Here is a 23,233-nt window from a genome sequence, read left to right on the forward strand (position 1 = left end):
TAATAATAAAACAAAACTCCCTGGTGAGATGCTTCTACTTTCTGCCCGATCAGAATATAATACTGTGACCTTTGGAAGACACCTGGTGTTATGCCAGGATACACAGGAGGCCATGTCCTCAAGGTGCCACGAGAGCCAGCCATCACTGATCCATGCGTAAACATGGTCAAGGCCACGTCCGGTCAATGGAGTGAGTCCCCAGGTTCTGTGCAGTTGGAGCCGGCTGCAAGATGTTATTCTGGTGGCCAAACCTCTGCTTCAGGGATTCTTCCAAGGTTTCTCCTTGCAGTAGTATATGGGAGGCATCCATAGGTGTCAGAATGTACACGGAGCTCAGGGCTTCCTTTCTGAGTGTCTCGGCTGAAGCCTTATCCTAGCAAAAGGCCAGTTACATTACAAAGTGTTTGCAGTTCAGTGAGGCTCCTGGTCATAGGAAACCCACCTTCCCCACACTCCCACACTCCAGTATTCCCACCCTACAATCCACAACCTTTAAATCTTCTGCAATCATCCCTTTAGTAGAAAGGTGGAGCACAGTAAACACATGCCACAATAGCAAAAGAAGACAACAGCAACTCAGAGATAATAAGACTTAAGATAGAGCAACATTTTGATACAGGCAACAAAAACTATAATAATCCCCAAGACACATTAGGTTCCTAAAAACAAACGCTGTAATAATCCTCAGGACAGAGGAAGTTCCCAATGCATAAAGACTTTAGGGGCGATAGGACACATATTTTAAAGCCAGCAACTAAGGCAAATCTGATCCTTCAGGGAGGATGCATGCATGAGAGTGGATGTGTGACAGGACCGTAGCAGGCAGGCAGTCCATTCAAGATCTAGTGTACAATACTTTTACTTTTTTCCCTATGGGGGTTACTGAAGGTTCTATATAGTGTTACCAGAGCTGTATGCACAGTCCACAGTGATAAAACAGAACTCCCCAGAAGATCCTCATATATTCCAGCCGTTCAAGAGAAGGTACTGTCAAGTTTTTGGACCACTCAGCTATTATGACAGGAATAGACAGGAGGCCAAGTTCGAGGTCATGTCATCAAGGTGCCAGTTGAGCCAGCCATTTTGTCCACGTGTCGAAAGTTCCATTGCCAAGTCCAATCAATGGACTGTCCCTGGATCCGAGAAGTTGGTGCTGGCAGGAAGATGTTATTCTGGCAGCCAAACCTCTGCTTCAGTGATTCTTACTTGGATTGTTCTTGCAGTTGCATAGGGGAGGCATCCATAGGTGTTCACATGTACACTGAGTTCAGGGTTCCTCTCTGAGTTTCTCTGTGGAAACCGTAGAATAGCAACAGGCCAGTGACATCAGAAAGTGGTTGAAGTTCAGTGAGGATCCTGGTCATAGAACCCCATCTTCCCCACACTCCCCACCTCCAGGATGCTCGCCTTAGAATCCACACTACTGAAACCTTACGCAATGGTGCCTCTGCAAATAAACTGGAGCACTGTAAACACATGTTGCAATAGCAAGAGAATATAACAGCAGTGATATTAAGTATTAAGATAGAGCAAGATTTTCATACACTTAACAAAAGGTAGAAAAATCCTCAAGCCAGAATAGGTTCGTAACAACAAAAGTTGTAATAAACCTCAAGCCAGAGAATATTCCCAATGCATAAAGAATATTGGGCGATAAGACACATGTTTTAAAGCCCTAACAAAGGCTAATCTCATTCTTCGGGTAGGATGCATGCATTAGAGTGGATCTGTGATAGGACTGCTGCAGGCAGGCAGTCCCTTCGAGGTCTAGTACACCGTATTTTACTCTTTCCCCCATGGGTGTCACTGAAGGGTCTATACATAGTGCTATTAGAGGTGCATGCACAGTCGATGATAACAAAAGAAAATTCCCTGGTAAGAGGCTCCTACTTTGTGGCCGATCAGAATATAGTACTGTGACCTTTCGAAGACACATGGTGTTATGCCACTGTTCATAGGAACCCCATGCATAAAGACTTTTGGGGCGATAAGACACATGTTTTAAGGCCACTAACAGAGGCTAATCTCATCCTTCAGGTAGGACGCATGCTTGAGATTGGAACTGTGATAAGACTGCTGCAGGCAGGCAGTCTTTTCCAGGCCTAATATGCCATATTTTACTCTTTTCCCCATGGGTGTCACTGAAGGGTCTATATATAGTGCTATTTGAGGTGCATGCACAGGCCATAATAATAAAACAAAAATCCCTGGTGAGACGCGCCTCCTTTCCGGGCGTTCAGAATATAATGCTGTGAACTTTCAAAGACACACTGGTGTTATGCCAGGATAGACAGGAGGCCAGGTTCCAGGTCGTGTCCTCAAGGTGCCAGGAGAGCCAGCCATCACTGATCCATGCGTAAGCACGGTCAAGGCCACGTCCGGTCAATGGAGTCCCCAGGATTCCGTGCAGTTGGAGCCAGCAGAGAGATGTTATTCTGGTGGCCAAACCTCAGCTTCAGTGATTCTTCCAAGGTTTCTCCTGACAGTGGTATATGGCAGGCATCCATAGGTGTTAGAATGTACACGGAGCACAGGGCTTCCTTTCTGAATGTCTCTGCTGAAGCTTCAGCCTAGCAAAAGGCCAGTTACATCACAAAGTGTTTGACGTTCAGTGAGGATCCTGGTCATAGGAACCCCTACTTCCCCACACTCCCACCCTCCAGTATTCCCACCCTACAATCCACAACCTTTAAATCTTCTGCAATGGTCCCTTTAGTAGAAAGGTGGAGCACAGTACACACATGCCACAGTAGCAAGAGAAGATAACAGCACATTACAGATAATAAGAATTAAGATACAGCAACATTTTGATACAGGCAACAAAAACTATAATAATCCTCAAGACACATTAGGTTCCTAAAAACAAAGGCTGTGACAGAGGAAGTTCCCAATGCATAAAGACTTTAGGGGCGATAAGACACATATTTTAAAGCCAGCAACTAAGGCAATCTGATCCTTCAGGGAGGATGCATGCATGAGAGTGTATGTGTGACAGGACTGTAGCAGGCAGGCAGTCCATTCAAGATCTAGTGTACAATACTTTTCCTTTTTTCCCATGGGGGTTACGGAAGGTCGTATATATAGTTTTACCAGAGGTGTATGCACAGTCCACAGTGATAAAACAGAACTCCCCGGAAGATCCTCATATATTCCAGCCGTGCAAGAGAAGGTACTGTCGACTTTTTGGACCACCCAGCTATTATGACAGGAATAGACAGAAGGCCAGCTGCCAGGTCAGGTCACCAAGGTGTCAGTTGAGCCAGCCTTTTTGTCCATGTGTCAAAAGTTCCATTGCCAAGTCCAATCAATGGACTCTCCAGGGATCCGAGAAGTTGGTGCTGGCAGGAAGATGTTATTCTGGCAGCCAAACCTCTGCTTCAGTGATTCTTACTTGGATTGTTCTTGCAGTTGTATAGGGGAGGAATCCATAGGTGTTAACACGTACCCTGAGCTCAGTGTTCCTCTCTGAGTTTCTCTGTTGAAGCCGTAGCCTAGCAACAGGCCAGTGACATCACAAAGTGGTTGAAGTTCAGTGAGGATCCTGGTCATAGAACCCCATCTTCCCCACACTCCCCACCTCCAGGATTCTTGCCTTATAATCCACACTACTGAAACCTTACGCAATGGTGCCTGTGCAAATAAACTGGAGCACTGTAAACACATGTTGCAACAGCAAGAGAAGATAACAGCAGTGATATTAAGTATTAAGATAGAGCAAGATTTTCATACACTTAAAAAAAGGTAGAAAAATCCTCAAGCCAGAATAGGTGCCTAACAACAAATGCTGTACTAATACTCAAGCCAGAGGAAGTTCCCAATGCATAAAGAATATCGTGCGATAAGACACATGTTTTAAAGCCACTAAGAAAGGCTAATCTCATCCTTCAGGTAGGATGCATGCATGAGAGTGGATCTGTGATAGGACTGCTGCAGGTAGGCAGTCCTTTGAAGGTCTAGTATAATATATTTTACGCTTTTCCCCATGGGTGTCACTGAAGGGTCTATATATAGTGCTATTAGAGGTGTATGCACAGGCCATAACAATAAAACAAAACTCCCTGGTGAGACACTCCTATTTTCTGGCCGCTCAGAATATAATACTGTGACCTTTGGAAGACACACTGGTGTTATGCCACTGGTTATAGGAACCCCATGCATAAAGACTTTTGGGGAGATAAGACACATGTTTTAAGGCCACTAACACAGGCTAATCTTGTCCTTCAGGTAGGAAGCATGCTTGAGAGTGGATCTGTGATTGGACTGCTGTGGGCAGGCAGTCCTTTCAAGGTCTAGTATACCATATTTTACTCTTTTCCCCATGGGTGTCACTGAAGGTTCTATATGTAGTGCTATTAGAGGTGCATGCACAGGCCATAATAATAAAACAAAACTCCCTGGTGAGGCGCTCCTACTTACCGGGCGTTCAGAATATAATACTATGACCTTTGAAAGACACACTGGTGTTATGCCAGGATACACAGGAGCCCAGGTTCTAGGTCATGTCCTCAAGGTGCCAGGAGAGCCAGCCATCACTTATCCATGCGTAAACACGGTCAAGGCCACGTCCGGTCAATGGAGTCCCCAGGATTCCGTGCAGTTGGAGCTGGCAGAGAGATGTTATTCTGGTGGCCAAACCTCAGCTTCAGTGATTCTTCCAAAGTTTCTCCTTGCAGTGGTATATGGCAGGCATCCATAGGTGTTAGAATATACACGGAGCACAGGGCTTCCTTTCTGAGTGTCTCTGCTGAAGTCTTATCCTAGCAAAAGCCCAGTTACATCACAAAGTGTTTGATGTTCAGTGAGGATCCTGGTCATAGGAACCCCATCTTCCCCACACTCCTACCCTGCACTATTACCACCCTGCAATCCACAACCTTTATATCTTCTGCAATGGTCCCTTTAGTAGAAAGGTGGAGCACAGCAAACACATGCCACAAGAGCAAGAGAAGATAACAGCAACTTAGAGCTAATAAGAATTAAGATACAGCAACATTTTGATACAGGCAACAAAAACTATAATAATCCTCAAGACACGTTAGGTTCCTAATAACAAAGGCTGTAATAATCCCCAAGACAGAGGAAGTTCTCAATGCATAAAGAATTTAGGGGCGATAAGACACATATTTTAAAGCCAGCAACTAAGGCAAATCTGATCCTTCAGGGAGGATGCATGCATGAGAGTGGATGTGTGACAGGACTGTATCAGGCAGGCTGTCCATTCAAGATCTAGTGTGCAATACTTTTACTTTTTTCCCCATGGGGGTTACTGAAGGTTCTATATATAGTGTTACCAGAGGTGTATGCACAGCCCACAGTGGTAAAACAGAACTCCCGGAAGATCCTCATATATTCCATCTGTTCAAGAGAAGGTACTGTCAAGTTTTTGGACCACTCATCTATTTTGACAGGAATAGACAGGAGGACAGCTTCCAGGTCAGGTCACCAAGGTGCCAGTTGAGCCAGCCATTTTTTCCATGTGTCAAAACTTCCATTGCCAAGTCCAATCAATGCACTCTCCTGGGATCCGAGAAGCTCGTGCTGGCAAGAAGATGTTATTCTGGCAGCAAAACCTCTGCTTCAGTGATTCTTACTTGGATTGTTCTTGCAGTTGTATAGGGGAGGAATCCATAGGTGTTAACATATACCCTGAGCTCAGTGTTCCTCTCTGAGTTTCTCTGTTGAAGCCGTAGCCTAACAACAGGCCAGTGACATCACAAAGTGGTTGAAGTTCAGTGAGAATCTTAGTCATAGAACCCGATCTTCCCACACTCCCCACCTCCAGGATTCTCGCCTTATAATCCACACTACTGAAACCTTAAGCAATGGTGCCTGTGCAAATAAACTGGAGCACTGTAAACACATGTCGCAATAGCAAGAGAAGATAACAGCAGTGAAATTAAGTATTAAGATAGAGCAAGATTTTCATACACTTAACAAAAGGTAGAAAAATCCTCAAGCCAGAATAGGTTCCTAACAACAAAAGTTGTAATAATCCTCAAGCCAGAGGAAGTTCCCAATGCATAAAGAATATCGTGCGATAAGACACATGTTTTAAAGCCACTAACAAAGGCTAATCTCGTCCTTCAGGTAGGATGCATGCATGAGAGTGGATCTGTGATAGGACTGCTGCAGGCAGGCAGTCCCTTCAAGGTCTAGTACACCGTATTTTACTCTTTTCCCCATGGGTGTCACTGAAGGGTCTATACATAGTGCTATTAGAGCTGCATGCACAGGCCATAATAATAAAACAAAACTCCCTGGTGAGATGCTTCTACTTTCTGCCCGATCAGAATATAATACTGTGACCTTTGGAAGACACCTGGTGTTATGCCAGGATACACAGGAGGCCATGTCCTCAAGGTGCCACGAGAGCCAGCCATCACTGATCCATGCGTAAACACGGTCAAGGCCACGTCCGGTCAATGGAGTGAGTCCCCAGGTTCCGAGCAGGTGGAGCCGGCTGAAAGATGTTATTCTGGTGGCCAAACCTCTGCTTCAGGGATTCTTCCAAGGTTTCTCCTTGCAGTGGTATATGGGAGGCATCCATAGGTGTCAGAATGTACACGGAGCTCAGGGCTTCCTTTCTGAGTGTCTCGGCTGAAGCCTTATCCTAGCAAAAGCCCAGTTACATTACAAAGTGTTTGCAGTTCAGTGAGGCTCCTGGTCATAGGAAACCCACCTTCCCCACACTCCCACACTCCAGTATTCCCACCCTACAATCCACAACCTTTAAATCTTCTGCAATCATCACTTTAGTAGAAAGGTGGAGCACAGTAAACACATGCCACAATAGCAACAGAAAACAGCAACTTAGAGATAATAAGACTTAAGATAGAACAACATTTTGATACAGGCAACAATAACTATAATAATCCTCAAGACACATTAGGTTCCTAAAAACAAACGCTGTAATAATCCTCAGGACAGAGGAAGTTCCCAATGCATAAAGACTTTAGGGGCGATAGGACACATATTTTAAAGCCAGCAACTAAGGCAAATCTGATCCTTCAGGGAGGATGCATGCATGTGAGTGGATGTGTGACAGGACCGTAGCAGGCAGGCAGTCCATTCAAGATCTAGTGTACAATACTTTTACTTTTTTCCCTATGGGGGTTACTGAAGGTTCTATAGAGTGTTACCAGAGCTGTATGCACAGTCCACAGTGATAAAACAGAACTCCCCAGAAGATCCTCATATATTCCAGCCGTTCAAGAGAAGGTACTGTCAAGTTTTTGGACCACTCAGCTATTATGACAGGAATAGACAGGAGGCCAAGTTCGAGGTCATGTCATCAAGGTGCCAGTTGAGCCAGCCATTTTGTCCACGTGTCGAAAGTTCCATTGCCAAGTCCAATCAATGGACTGTCCCTGGATCCGAGAAGTTGGTGCTGGCAGGAAGATGTTATTCTGGCAGCCAAACCTCTGCTTCAGTGATTCTTACTTGGATTGTTCTTGCAGTTGCATAGGGGAGGCATCCATAGGTGTTCACATGTACACTGAGTTCAGGGTTCCTCTCTGAGTTTCTCTGTTGAAGCCGTAGAGTAGCAACAGGCCAGTGACATCACAAAGTGGTTGAAGTTCAGTGAGAATCTTAGTCATAGAACCCGATCTTCCCACACTCCCCACCTCCAGGATTCTCGCCTTATAATCCACACTACTGAAACCTTAAGCAATGGTGCCTGTGCAAATAAACTGGAGCACTGTAAACACATGTCGCAATAGCAAGAGAAGATAACAGCAGTGAAATTAAGTATTAAGATAGAGCAAGATTTTCATACACTTAACAAAAGGTAGAAAAATCCTCAAGCCAGAATAGGTTCCTAACAACAAAAGTTGTAATAATCCTCAAGCCAGAGGAAGTTCCCAATGCATAAAGAATATCGTGCGATAAGACACATGTTTTAAAGCCACTAACAAAGGCTAATCTCGTCCTTCAGGTAGGATGCATGCATGAGAGTGGATCTGTGATAGGACTGCTGCAGGCAGGCAGTCCCTTCAAGGTCTAGTACACCGTATTTTACTCTTTTCCCCATGGGTGTCACTGAAGGGTCTATACATAGTGCTATTAGAGCTGCATGCACAGGCCATAATAATAAAACAAAACTCCCTGGTGAGATGCTTCTACTTTCTGCCCGATCAGAATATAATACTGTGACCTTTGGAAGACACCTGGTGTTATGCCAGGATACACAGGAGGCCATGTCCTCAAGGTGCCACGAGAGCCAGCCATCACTGATCCATGCGTAAACACGGTCAAGGCCACGTCCGGTCAATGGAGTGAGTCCCCAGGTTCCGAGCAGGTGGAGCCGGCTGAAAGATGTTATTCTGGTGGCCAAACCTCTGCTTCAGGGATTCTTCCAAGGTTTCTCCTTGCAGTGGTATATGGGAGGCATCCATAGGTGTCAGAATGTACACGGAGCTCAGGGCTTCCTTTCTGAGTGTCTCGGCTGAAGCCTTATCCTAGCAAAAGCCCAGTTACATTACAAAGTGTTTGCAGTTCAGTGAGGCTCCTGGTCATAGGAAACCCACCTTCCCCACACTCCCACACTCCAGTATTCCCACCCTACAATCCACAACCTTTAAATCTTCTGCAATCATCACTTTAGTAGAAAGGTGGAGCACAGTAAACACATGCCACAATAGCAACAGAAAACAGCAACTTAGAGATAATAAGACTTAAGATAGAACAACATTTTGATACAGGCAACAATAACTATAATAATCCTCAAGACACATTAGGTTCCTAAAAACAAACGCTGTAATAATCCTCAGGACAGAGGAAGTTCCCAATGCATAAAGACTTTAGGGGCGATAGGACACATATTTTAAAGCCAGCAACTAAGGCAAATCTGATCCTTCAGGGAGGATGCATGCATGTGAGTGGATGTGTGACAGGACCGTAGCAGGCAGGCAGTCCATTCAAGATCTAGTGTACAATACTTTTACTTTTTTCCCTATGGGGGTTACTGAAGGTTCTATAGAGTGTTACCAGAGCTGTATGCACAGTCCACAGTGATAAAACAGAACTCCCCAGAAGATCCTCATATATTCCAGCCGTTCAAGAGAAGGTACTGTCAAGTTTTTGGACCACTCAGCTATTATGACAGGAATAGACAGGAGGCCAAGTTCGAGGTCATGTCATCAAGGTGCCAGTTGAGCCAGCCATTTTGTCCACGTGTCGAAAGTTCCATTGCCAAGTCCAATCAATGGACTGTCCCTGGATCCGAGAAGTTGGTGCTGGCAGGAAGATGTTATTCTGGCAGCCAAACCTCTGCTTCAGTGATTCTTACTTGGATTGTTCTTGCAGTTGCATAGGGGAGGCATCCATAGGTGTTCACATGTACACTGAGTTCAGGGTTCCTCTCTGAGTTTCTCTGTTGAAGCCGTAGAGTAGCAACAGGCCAGTGACATCACAAAGTGGTTGAAGTTCAGTGAGAATCTTAGTCATAGAACCCGATCTTCCCACACTCCCCACCTCCAGGATTCTCGCCTTATAATCCACACTACTGAAACCTTAAGCAATGGTGCCTGTGCAAATAAACTGGAGCACTGTAAACACATGTCGCAATAGCAAGAGAAGATAACAGCAGTGAAATTAAGTATTAAGATAGAGCAAGATTTTCATACACTTAACAAAAGGTAGAAAAATCCTCAAGCCAGAATAGGTTCCTAACAACAAAAGTTGTAATAATCCTCAAGCCAGAGGAAGTTCCCAATGCATAAAGAATATCGTGCGATAAGACACATGTTTTAAAGCCACTAACAAAGGCTAATCTCGTCCTTCAGGTAGGATGCATGCATGAGAGTGGATCTGTGATAGGACTGCTGCAGGCAGGCAGTCCCTTCAAGGTCTAGTACACCGTATTTTACTCTTTTCCCCATGGGTGTCACTGAAGGGTCTATACATAGTGCTATTAGAGCTGCATGCACAGGCCATAATAATAAAACAAAACTCCCTGGTGAGATGCTTCTACTTTCTGCCCGATCAGAATATAATACTGTGACCTTTGGAAGACACCTGGTGTTATGCCAGGATACACAGGAGGCCATGTCCTCAAGGTGCCACGAGAGCCAGCCATCACTGATCCATGCGTAAACACGGTCAAGGCCACGTCCGGTCAATGGAGTGAGTCCCCAGGTTCCGTGCAGGTGGAGCCGGCTGAAAGATGTTATTCTGGTGGCCAAACCTCTGCTTCAGGGATTCTTCCAAGGTTTCTCCTTGCAGTGGTATATGGGAGGCATCCATAGGTGTCAGAATGTACACGGAGCTCAGGGCTTCCTTTCTGAGTGTCTCGGCTGAAGCCTTATCCTAGCAAAAGCCCAGTTACATTACAAAGTGTTTGCAGTTCAGTGAGGCTCCTGGTCATAGGAAACCCACCTTCCCCACACTCCCACACTCCAGTATTCCCACCCTACAATCCACAACCTTTAAATCTTCTGCAATCATCACTTTAGTAGAAAGGTGGAGCACAGTAAACACATGCCACAATAGCAACAGAAAACAGCAACTTAGAGATAATAAGACTTAAGATAGAGCAACATTTTGATACAGGCAACAATAACTATAATAATCCTCAAGACACATTAGGTTCCTAAAAACAAACGCTGTAATAATCCTCAGGACAGAGGAAGTTCCCAATGCATAAAGACTTTAGGGGCGATAGGACACATATTTTAAAGCCAGCAACTAAGGCAAATCTGATCCTTCAGGGAGGATGCATGCATGTGAGTGGATGTGTGACAGGACCGTAGCAGGCAGGCAGTCCATTCAAGATCTAGTGTACAATACTTTTACTTTTTTCCCTATGGGGGTTACTGAAGGTTCTATAGAGTGTTACCAGAGCTGTATGCACAGTCCACAGTGATAAAACAGAACTCCCCAGAAGATCCTCATATATTCCAGCCGTTCAAGAGAAGGTACTGTCAAGTTTTTGGACCACTCAGCTATTATGACAGGAATAGACAGGAGGCCAAGTTCGAGGTCATGTCATCAAGGTGCCAGTTGAGCCAGCCATTTTGTCCACGTGTCGAAAGTTCCATTGCCAAGTCCAATCAATGGACTGTCCCTGGATCCGAGAAGTTGGTGCTGGCAGGAAGATGTTATTCTGGCAGCCAAACCTCTGCTTCAGTGATTCTTACTTGGATTGTTCTTGCAGTTGCATAGGGGAGGCATCCATAGGTGTTCACATGTACACTGAGTTCAGGGTTCCTCTCTGAGTTTCTCTGTGGAAACCGTAGAATAGCAACAGGCCAGTGACATCAGAAAGTGGTTGAAGTTCAGTGAGGATCCTGGTCATAGAACCCCATCTTCCCCACGCTCCCCACCTCCAGGATGCTCGCCTTAGAATCCACACTACTGAAACCTTACGCAATGGTGCCTCTGCAAATAAACTGGAGCACTGTAAACACATGTTGCAATAGCAAGAGAATATAACAGCAGTGATATTAAGTATTAAGATAGAGCAAGATTTTCATACACTTAACAAAAGGTAGAAAAATCCTCAAGCCAGAATAGGTTCATAACAACAAAAGTTGTAATAAACCTCAAGCCAGAGAATATTCCCAATGCATAAAGAATATTGGGCGATAAGACACATGTTTTAAAGCCCTAACAAAGGCTAATCTCATTCTTCGGGTAGGATGCATGCATTAGAGTGGATCTGTGATAGGACTGCTGCAGGCAGGCAGTCCCTTCGAGGTCTAGTACACCGTATTTTACTCTTTCCCCCATGGGTGTCACTGAAGGGTCTATACATAGTGCTATTAGAGGTGCATGCACAGTCGATGATAACAAAAGAAAATTCCCTGGTAAGAGGCTCCTACTTTGTGGCCGATCAGAATATAGTACTGTGACCTTTCGAAGACACATGGTGTTATGCCACTGTTCATAGGAACCCCATGCATAAAGACTTTTGGGGCGATAAGACACATGTTTTAAGGCCACTAACAGAGGCTAATCTCATCCTTCAGGTAGGACGCATGCTTGAGATTGGAACTGTGATAAGACTGCTGCAGGCAGGCAGTCTTTTCCAGGCCTAATATGCCATATTTTACTCTTTTCCCCATGGGTGTCACTGAAGGGTCTATATATAGTGCTATTTGAGGTGCATGCACAGGCCATAATAATAAAACAAAAATCCCTGGTGAGACGCGCCTCCTTTCCGGGCGTTCAGAATATAATGCTGTGAACTTTCAAAGACACACTGGTGTTATGCCAGGATAGACAGGAGGCCAGGTTCCAGGTCGTGTCCTCAAGGTGCCAGGAGAGCCAGCCATCACTGATCCATGCGTAAGCACGGTCAAGGCCACGTCCGGTCAATGGAGTCCCCAGGATTCCGTGCAGTTGGAGCCAGCAGAGAGATGTTATTCTGGTGGCCAAACCTCAGCTTCAGTGATTCTTCCAAGGTTTCTCCTGACAGTGGTATATGGCAGGCATCCATAGGTGTTAGAATGTACACGGAGCACAGGGCTTCCTTTCTGAATGTCTCTGCTGAAGCTTCAGCCTAGCAAAAGGCCAGTTACATCACAAAGTGTTTGACGTTCAGTGAGGATCCTGGTCATAGGAACCCCTACTTCCCCACACTCCCACCCTCCAGTATTCCCACCCTACAATCCACAACCTTTAAATCTTCTGCAATGGTCCCTTTAGTAGAAAGGTGGAGCACAGTACACACATGCCACAATAGCAAGAGAAGATAACAGCACATTACAGATAATAAGAATTAAGATACAGCAACATTTTGATACAGGCAACAAAAACTATAATAATCCTCAAGACACATTAGGTTCCTAATAACAAAGGCTGTGACAGAGGAAGTTCCCAATGCATAAAGACTTTAGGGGCGATAAGACACATATTTTAAAGCCAGCAACTAAGGCAAATCTGATCCTTCAGGGAGGATGCATGCATGAGAGTGGATGTGTGACAGGACTGTAGCAGGCAGGCAGTCCATTCAAGATCTAGTGTACCCGACGGACCCCGCAGGAATACAAAGAATTATTAGAGAATACTATGAAAACCTATATGCTAACAAGCTGGAAAACCTAGGAGAAATGGACAACTTCCTAGATAAATACAACCTTCCAAGACTGACCCAAAAAGAAACAGAAAATCTAAACAGACCAATTACCAGCAACGAAATTGAAGCGGTAATCAAAAAACTACCAAAGAACAAAACCCCCGGGCCAGATGGATTTATCTCGGAATTTTATCAGACATACAGGGAAGACATCATACCCATTCTCCTTAAAGTTTTCCAAGAAATAGAAGAGGAGGGGATACTCCCAAACTCATTCTATGAAGCTAACATCACCCTAATACCAAAACCAGGCAAAGACACCACCAAAAAAGAAAACTACAGACCAATATCCCTGATGAACGTAGACGCAAAAATACTCAACAAAATTTTAGCAAACCGAATTCAAAAATACATCAAAACGATCGTACACCATGACCAAGTGGGATTCATCCCAGTGATGCAAGGATGGTACAACATTTGAAAGTCCATCAATATCATCCACCACATCAACAAAAAGTAAGACAAAAACCACATGATCATCTCCATAGATGCTGAAAAAGCATTTGACAAAGTTCAACATCCATTCATGATAAAAACTCTCAGCAAAATGGGAATAGAGGGCAAGTACCTCAACATAATAAAGGCCATCTATGATAAACCCACAGCCAACATTATATTGAACAGCGAGAAGCTGAAAGCATTTCCGCTGAGATCGGGAACTAGACAGGGATGCCCACTCTCCCCACTGTTATTTAACATAGTACTGGAGGTCCTAGCCACGGCAATCAGACAAAACAAAAAAATACAAGGAATCCAGATTGGTAAAGAAGAAGTTAAACTGTCACTATTTGCAGATCACATGATACTGTACATAAAAAACCCTAAAGACTCCACCCCAGAACTACTGGAACTGATATCGGAATACAGCAAAGTTGCAGGATACGAAATCAACACACAGAAATCTGTGGCTTTCCTATACACCAACAATGAACCAACAGAAAGAGAAATCAGGAAAACAACTCCATTCACAATTGCATCAAAAAAAATAAAATACCTAGGAATAAACCTAACCAAAGAAGTGAAAGACTTATACTCTGAAAACTACAAGTCACTGTTAAAAGAAATTAAAGGGGACACTAACAGATGGAAACGCATCCCATGCTCATGGCTAGGAAGAATTAATATCGTCAAAATGGCCATCCTGCCCAAGCAATATACAGATTTGATGCAATCCCTATGCAACTACCAGCAACATTCTTCAATGAACTGGAACAAATAATTCAAAAATTCATATGGAACCACTAAAGACCCCGAATAGCCAAAGCAATCCTGAGAAAGAAAAATGAAGTAGGGGGGATCTCACTCCCCAACTTCAAGCTCTATTATAAAGCCATAGTAATCAAGACAATTTGGTACTGGCACAAGAACAGAGCCACAGACCAATGGAACAGACTAGACAATCCAGACATTAACCCAGACATATATGGTCAATTAATATTTGATAAAGGAGCCATGGACATACAATGCGAAATGACAGTCTCTTCAACAGATGGTGCTGGCAAAACTGGACAGCTACATGTAGGAGAATGAAACTGGACCATTGTCTAACCCCATATACAAAAGTAAACTCAAAATGGATCAAAGACCTGAATGTAAGTCACGAAACCATTAAACTCTTGGAAGAAAACATAGGCAAAAACCTCTTAGACATAAACATGAGTGACCTCTTCTTGAACATATCTCCCCGGGCAAGGAAAACAACAGCAAAAATGAACAAGTGGGACTATATTAAACTGAAAAGCTTCTGTACAGCAAAAGGCATCATCAATAGAACAAAAAGGAACCCTACAGTATGGGAGAATATATTTGAAAATGACACATCCAATAAAGGCTTGACATCCAGAATATATAAAGAGCTCACACGCCTCAGCAAACAAAAAACAAATAACCCAATTAAAAAATGGGCAAAGGAACTGAACAGATGGTTCTCCAAGAAAGAAATACAGATGGCCAACAGACACAAGAAAAGATGCTCCACATCGCTAATTATCAAAGAAATGCAAATTAAAACTACAATGAGGTATCACCTCACACCAGTAAGGATGGCTGCCATCCAAAAGACAAACAACAACAAATGTTGGCGAGGCTGTGGAGAAAGGGGAACCCTCCTACACTGCTGGTGGGAATGTAAATTAGTTCAACCATTGTGGAAAGCAGTATGGAGGTACATCAAAATGCTCAAAACAGACATACCATTTGACCCAGGAATTGCACTCCTAGGAATTTACCCTAAGAATGCAGCAATCAAGTATGAGAAAGACCAATGTACCCTATGTTTATCGCAGCACTATTTACAAAAGCCAAGAATTGGAAGCAACCTAAATGTCCATCGATAGATGAATGGATAAAGAAGATGTGGTACATATACACAATGGAATACTACTCAGCCATAAGAAAAGGGAAAATCCTACCATTTGCAGCAACATGGATGGAGCTGGAGGGTATTATGCTCAGTGAAACAAGCCAAGCAGAGAAAGAGAAATACCAAATGATTTCACTCATCTGTGGAATATAAGAACAAAGGAAAAACTGAAGGAACAAAACAGCAGCAGAATCACAGAACTCAAGAATGGACTAACAGGTACCAAAGGGAAAGGGACTGGGGAGGATGGGTGGGTAGGGAGGGATAAGGAGGGGGGAGAAAAAGAGGGGTATTAAGATTAGCATCCATAGCGGGGTGGGAGAAAGGGGAGGGCTGTACAACACAGAGAAGATAAGTAGTGATTCTACAACATTTTGCTATGCTGATGGACAGTGACTGTAAAGGAGTATATAGGGGGGACCTGGTATAGGGGAGAGCCTAGTAAACAAATTATTCCTCATGTAAGTGTAGATTAATGATAAAAAAAAAAGCAGTTCCTTTGTGGTGACCTCCAATGAGTTTTACACAATGTTATAAAGGGTATATAAAAGTGTAGGCAATGGGTCCGTTTGTGTTTATACAGAGGATCAAAGCCTAATTTGGCTACCCCGAAAATCAACTAAGATACGATATGAAAAAGAACTTCCAACATCAGCACTCTCGGGAAGACTCATGACAGAAGATGATCAGCAAAAAAAAAACCGCAACAAAGATCCACGCACTGCCACAGGTGTAGATGCACTCATCCCACCAGTTCCTGGACTTGCCATGGGAATGATGAAGGAGATATCTAAGCTGGCCTGTGCATACAGTAAAACAACAAATTTGGCTGGATCTATACTGTTAGAACTCAACCAAGAATTAGGAGAAGTGCAAATTGTAGCACTCCAAAATCTTACAACCACAGACTATTTACTGTTAAAAGAACATATGGCATGTGAACAGTCCCCAGGAATGGGTTGTTCTAATTTATCTGAATTCTCTCAGACTGTTCAAGTTCAGTTGGACAATATCCACCATATCATAGATAAGTTTTCACAAATGCCTAAGGTGCCTAACTGGTTTTCTTGGTTTCACTGGAGATGGCTGGTAATTACAGGTATGCTTTGGTTATGTAACTATATTCCTATTATGTTAATGTGTGCACACAATTTAATTAGTAGTTTAAAACCTATCCAAGCTGAAGTTACTCTACAAGAAGATATGTCAAAGAAATAATCAATCTTCCCAGGTTTTCTTCTGCCTGCTACTTCTATAGCTTTTCTTCTTCCTACCTAATTACAACCTTTAAATAGAACTCGTGCCACATGTCGAATTTACCGAGTATCATAATTCTTCCAAGTGGTAAAGACACCTCAAGACAAATGCTGGGCATAGAAGCCACAGGGCATAAATATGCAAAGAAGTAAAAAGCTAACCTTTTCAAACAATAAGGCTTCTCTCTCACTTACCAACTTAACATTTCCCTGTATGGCCCCGGAAGATGACTGGTTAGCCAGAGACGGGTAAGATTCCTCAAGGGAGGAACAACCTAAGACAGGCACAGTCGCAGGGGGCCATCTGGTGAGAAAATGGGGAGCAGCAGAGGTGAGGCTTAGAACCTCCCCCCTCGTGTTCTGAGAGAAATCTTCTGCATACATAGATGTTTATTGCCCTTGTCTAGCTCGGATTAACACATAGTCTACAGGCACACACCTGATCATCTACATTTGCTCTCTTACAACACTAAACTCTGTTTTTTACCTTTATCTCGTATCTACCTACCACTTCAGCATTTTATTAAAAATAATAATAATAGAGAAATGTGGTATCCACATATAAATCAAGTTTAAAAATCAAATGAGTATTCATATTTGAACTGACTGTTTATAGTTCATAATGCATGAGCAAAACCGAAAGCTTCTGTGATGACTGCCCTTGCACTGTTCACCATGTAACTTATTCACTATGTAAGAATTTGTACTCCATGTAAGAACTTGTTCATTATGCATCAGAAGATTGGAGACTGACGAAAATTAGGCTTGGGGTGGATTAATGATTGTGCATTGAGTATTGACCCACCTATACAGAATTTTATTGTTGTTAACAACTATTTGATCAATAAATATGAGAGATGCCCTCACAAAAAAATATATATATACATATATATAGATATATGGATATATAAACACACTTCCAATTGTAAAATAAATAAGTAACCGGGATGTAATGTATAGCATAAGGAATATAGTCAAAATATTGTAACAACTTGGTATGGTGATAGCTGGTACCAAGAATTATCATGTATATAAATGTTGAATCACTGTGTTGTACACCTGAAACTAACGTAATGTAATACTGTGTGTCAACTACCCTTCAATAAAAAAAAAAAAAAAGATCTAATGTACAATACTTTTACTTTTTTCCCCATGGGGGTTACTGAAGGTTCTATATATAGTGTTACCGGAGGTGTATGCACAGCCCACAGTGGTAAAACAGAACTCCCCGGAAGATCCTCATATATTCCAGCCGTGCAAGGGAAGGTACTGTCAACTTTTTGGACCACCCAGCTATTATGACAGGAATAGACAGGAGGCCAGCTTCCAGGACAGGTCACCAAGGTGCCAGTTGAGCCAGCCATTTTGTCCATGTGTCAAAAATTCCATTGCCAAGTCCAATCAACGGACTCTCCCGGGATCCGAGAAGTTGGTGCTGGCAGGAAGATGTTATTCTGGCAGCCAAACCTCTGCTTCAGTGATTCTTACTTGGATTGTTCTTGCAGTTGTATAGGGGAGGAATCCATAGGTGTTAACATGTACACTGAGCTCAGGGTTCCTCTATGAGTTTCTCTGTTGACGCCGTAGACTAGCCACAATCTAGTGACATCACAAAGTGGCTGAAGTTAAGCGAGGATCCTGGTCATAGAACCCCATCTTCCCCACACTCCCCACCTCCAGGATTCTCGCCTTATAATCCACACTACTGAAATCTTATGCAATGGTGCCTGTGCAAATAAACTGGAGCACTGTAAACACAAGCCACAATAGCAAGAGAAGATAATAGCAACTTAGTGATAATAATAATAAAGATAGAGCATTATCTTTATACAGGCAACATAAACTATAATAATCCTAAAGACACATTAGATTTCTAAGAAAAAACGTTGTAGTAATCCTCAAGGCAGAAGACGTTTCCAATGCGTAAAGACTTTAGGGGCCAGAAGACACATGGCATCTCTGAGAGGTAAAAACTCATAACGCGATTAATTTTGCGGTTCAATGGAATGAATGAGTGTTGACATCTTCGTGATTCTGTATGTTCTACATCAATGTTCTTTATTTCATGAACAAGGAAGATGGGGGATTTTTAAGAAAGTAATCCAGATGTGCAAATATTAAATCATTGTACTTTACCAGAGTTGAAGAAGGCTTAAAGATATTATCCAACATAACGGTCTTCTTTCTAAATTCTGTGACTCAGTTTAGTATATCCATCAGATTGTTATATAGTTAATAAAAATCATTTACAGTCGAAATTTATCAAAACACGGATTAGTATATAATATGACATAACGATGAACTTAAGGTTAAATAAATTCTTTAACTGAATGCAAACTCATTCTAATAATTTGTTTTAACTTAAATTTTTTAATTGAAATATAGTTATATACAATATTGTATTGACTTCAGATGAACAACTTAGTGATTCATCACTTACATACATTACTGAATGTTCACCATGGTCAGTGTGGTTACCATCTGTCACCATACAAAGGTGTGACAGTATTATGAGCTATATTTCCCATGTCATACTTCCATCCCTGTGACAAAACAATTATATAATTTGACGTCTGTACCTCATTAGCCCCTTAACTGATTTCACCCAGGCCCACCACTTCCATCGTAGCCAACTGTCCATTCTCTGTGTTTTTGAGTCTATTTCTATTTGTTTGTTCATTTGTTTTCTAGGGTGGTTCCTCAAACAACTCAAAATAGAAATATAATTTGACCCAGGACTTCCACTCCTAGGAATTTACCTAAGAATGCAGCAGCCCACTTCGAAAGAGACATATGCACCCCTATGTTTATTGCAGCACTATTTACAATAGCCAAGAAATGGAAGCAACCTAAGTGTCCCTGAGTAGATGAATGGATGAAGAAGATGTGGTACATATGCACAATGGAATACTATTGAACCATAAGAAGAAAACAAATCCTACCACTTGTAACAACATGGATGTAGCTGGAGGAGTGTATATCAATAATACCTTAATTAAAAAAAGGTTGAGAATACTGCTGAAAACCTTTTAATGGTTTACCGTTCTACTTACAATAAAATTTAATGGTTTACCGTTCTACTTACAATAAAATTTAAACCTACAAGCCTCTGTATGATCCATTCCTTCATTACCTTTTCGACATCATTTTGATCCAGTCTTATCTTCAGGAATAATGCTCTATCCTTACTGGCTTTATTTAACTTCCTGCAATATATCAAATTCTTTCCCATTTTAGACCTTTTCACATGCTGTTCCATCTACCACGAGTGCTCTCTGCATGGCCAGCTCCTTTTTCTCTGAAATGTGTTAACTTAAATGCCAGCTGCTCAGAAAAACTGTACCTGGAAACTGTAATTGGGTCCATGCAATGTCTTTATTTCCTATACCTGTGCCTCATTCCTTTTATTCATTTCAATTTTTGCACTTCTACAATTATATTTCATTTATTTATACTGGTCTTCCAACTTAAGCTTCACAAGTGTAGAAAAAACATGCCTGTTTATAGCTATCCGTAGAACACCGAAAGCATTTACAGGGTGTTCTTTTACCCTTCATGTATTTTTCCTCAGGTCTTCCTTTCTGGTGCTTCCTATGCAAGGCCAGATGTTCTCATATTTCCCAAAAACACATCTCTATAATATTCTAGAAATAGTGACTAGTTTACACAATAATGAAAATGTCTGTTATTTGGAATAACCTTGGGAGATAGGCATAATTTTCAGATGTACAAGAGTGCGATACAATGTGAGTGGTGCATCCGGCACACTCATCACTACATAGTGGCTGTAGAATATAACACAGGACGGTAGTGGGAGAGGAATTAAACATATCTCAGGAAACTCAACATTAAAGTTTTCCAAAAAGAATGAAATTGCAACAAAAACAAGAAAAAAAACCCCACACAGTTCTGCTTAACACCAAGTCATGTCGGCAAAATGTACTGACATGGGAGTATCTGGCTTTCACTATGATCCTGCAGAGAGGCACATGATTTACAAAACACTAGGAAAGAAACCAAATACTGTATACAGTGATTATGAGAACAGGGTCAGGGAGCAAGTAAATCCGTGTTGTACCCACAACTGTTCTCCATGTGATAGTAATATTAAAATAAAAACGGGAAGAAATACAAGTCTAAGTGGAATAGAAAGCATTGTGGAGCACCCAGGGTGAGATGCTAAATAGCAACCCAGTGGGATAAAGAAAGTTACCATAAGAAGACCCAAGTCTTAAAACTGTGCTGAGGAATATGTATGAAAATGTACTGATTAAATAGTAGTTCCTTTTCTTTTCATTCAATTAATGGAAGAATGGGTGGGAAAACTGCAAAAGGGGTGATGGCTGAAGCCAACAAAATGTCATCTGAGAATCAGAAGGCATTTGGGGAGGCCCCCTTTTATTCTTAGCCCACTCAAGTCTTGCTAACTCCATCCCTAAATAGCGGTTGAACCTGCTTCTTTCTCCCCAATGCCTCTACTAACAAGCTGAGGAAGCCCAGAGCTCCTCTCATTTGAACCACTACAGTAACTTACTCAGTATTGTCATGAAATTCACCCTTGTAATTTCCATCTGGCAGTGAGTTACACATCAATACATAAACGGCATTATATCTCTTTCCTACTTAAGGTTCTTCATTAGCTTGCAAATGCTTAGAGCAGTAACCACATCATGAGGCTGAAGCCAATCAACACTGAACCCCATTTATCAACACACAACAGGTCTGTGGAAAATTCCAAATCATTCCCATGTGTGGCCAAGGCGTCTATCCTCGGTTTTCATTATACTGCAGATCTGGAAGAGATGGTGTAATGCCTCCCTCCGGGACGTAAAAAGAAATATCTTTGGTCTTTGTCCATGTTCCTGGCTCAGGGCTCTTAAATCCTTGACATTTCCTGAGTGATAGGAATGTCTTTTGTAATTCTGAACAAGCCCCTTCCTATCAGACCTGGGTTTTGCTAATGAAGTAACTTATGGTGGGGGGGCCCCCAGATAGCCTCAGGAGGGGGGCTGGTCAGCAGAAGGACCAAGTGATAAGGGATGGAACTGTCAGCCCCATCCAGACCTCTGGCTGGTGAACACACTGAGGTACTGGGAAGGGAATGCACCAGGAGAGGGCACCACGGTCTGTGCCCTGCACCCATATCTTTCCCTCTTCTATGGGGCGGTTCCTGAGTTGTATCCTTTAAAAGCAACCAGTAAATGTGAGTGTTTACCTGCATTCTGTGAGCCATTCTAGCAAATTACTGAACCTGAGGAGGGGTTTGTGAGAGACCCCCCACCCCAGCCAACTTAGAGCTGGTCAGTCAGAAGCACAGGTGGCTCAGGACTTACAGGTGGGGGCTGAAGTGGAAGCAGTCCTGAAGGACTGAACCCCTAAATCTGTGCAATCTGATGCTAACTTCAGGCAGTTAGTGTCAGAATTGAACTTAATTGTTGACCCCCACTTGGTGTCTGGAGAATTGACTGTTGGTATTGGAAAACGGCCCAGACTTCCTCTAGGGGCTTCATTTCTGCTCCATCTGTGCTCTAGATAGAAACAGTGCGCAGGAGACATTGCCTGAATGGACACACGCGTTAGAGAAGAGGCACACAGGAGAAGCTGAGGCTCATGTGTGGTGTGCAGCTGGGAAAAGTTCTGCTTGTTAGGAAGTTTTGGCATGAAGAATGACAATGTTGATGTGACGCAAGAAGAAAAATCTCAAGAAGAAGAAACAGCAAAACAGTGACTTCCATGGGCCATGACTTCAGATTCACAAGAACTAGTGACTCTTCCTTCCTAAGGCTTCTTCTCCTGAAGAAGTAAAGTTCTGAGAAGCCTGAATTGAGGGAGGAAAAATGAGGTGATGAGACCAGGCTTGCCTCAAAGGTAACAAAATGATATAAATTAAAAATATTTTCTTCTCTATTTTGCTCGCAAATACTTCCTCCCCACCCCGTGTGCTCACCCCTCACCACCCAACACACACCAGCACACCGAGGGACCTGCACAGAGCAGGGGGGCTGTCCTGCATTAGAACATCAAGGGTTTCCCTATGTGACATCACTCCCCCTGCCCTGTCCTTTGGTACCCACGGTGAGAGAGAAGTGAATCCATGACTCCTGCAGAGTTTAAAAAAACTTTTATGTGATGCATGTCCTAAGCATATTGATATCTAATCCTCAGAATAACTGCACAGTATCATCAGTACATGATTTCAAACATCAGGAAACAGAAGTCCAAATCTGCAGTTAAGAAGTGACACAGTGAAGTTCTCAATTCATAATTCTCTAACTGCAAGGCCACTTTTTTCAACTCTGCTCCTGACGCTGATACCCAGGATTTCTTACTATAAAAGACAGGTGAAACCTCAGCCTGAATAATAACACAAGTACTCTACCCAAAGATATTTAACACTGTTACTAATTAAACAAATGAATGTTAAAGCAATAAATGATATTTAACATTTACTACACTTGCAGATTAAATGACGGCTAACATGTTGGAAAGCTAGAAGAAAATAGGCACTCTAACACCATGTTATATACATGGTGCTGC

This window comes from Manis pentadactyla, chromosome 5 (genome assembly GCF_030020395.1).
Source record: "Manis pentadactyla isolate mManPen7 chromosome 5, mManPen7.hap1, whole genome shotgun sequence".
In the NCBI taxonomy this organism is placed as follows: Eukaryota; Metazoa; Chordata; class Mammalia; order Pholidota; family Manidae; genus Manis; species Manis pentadactyla.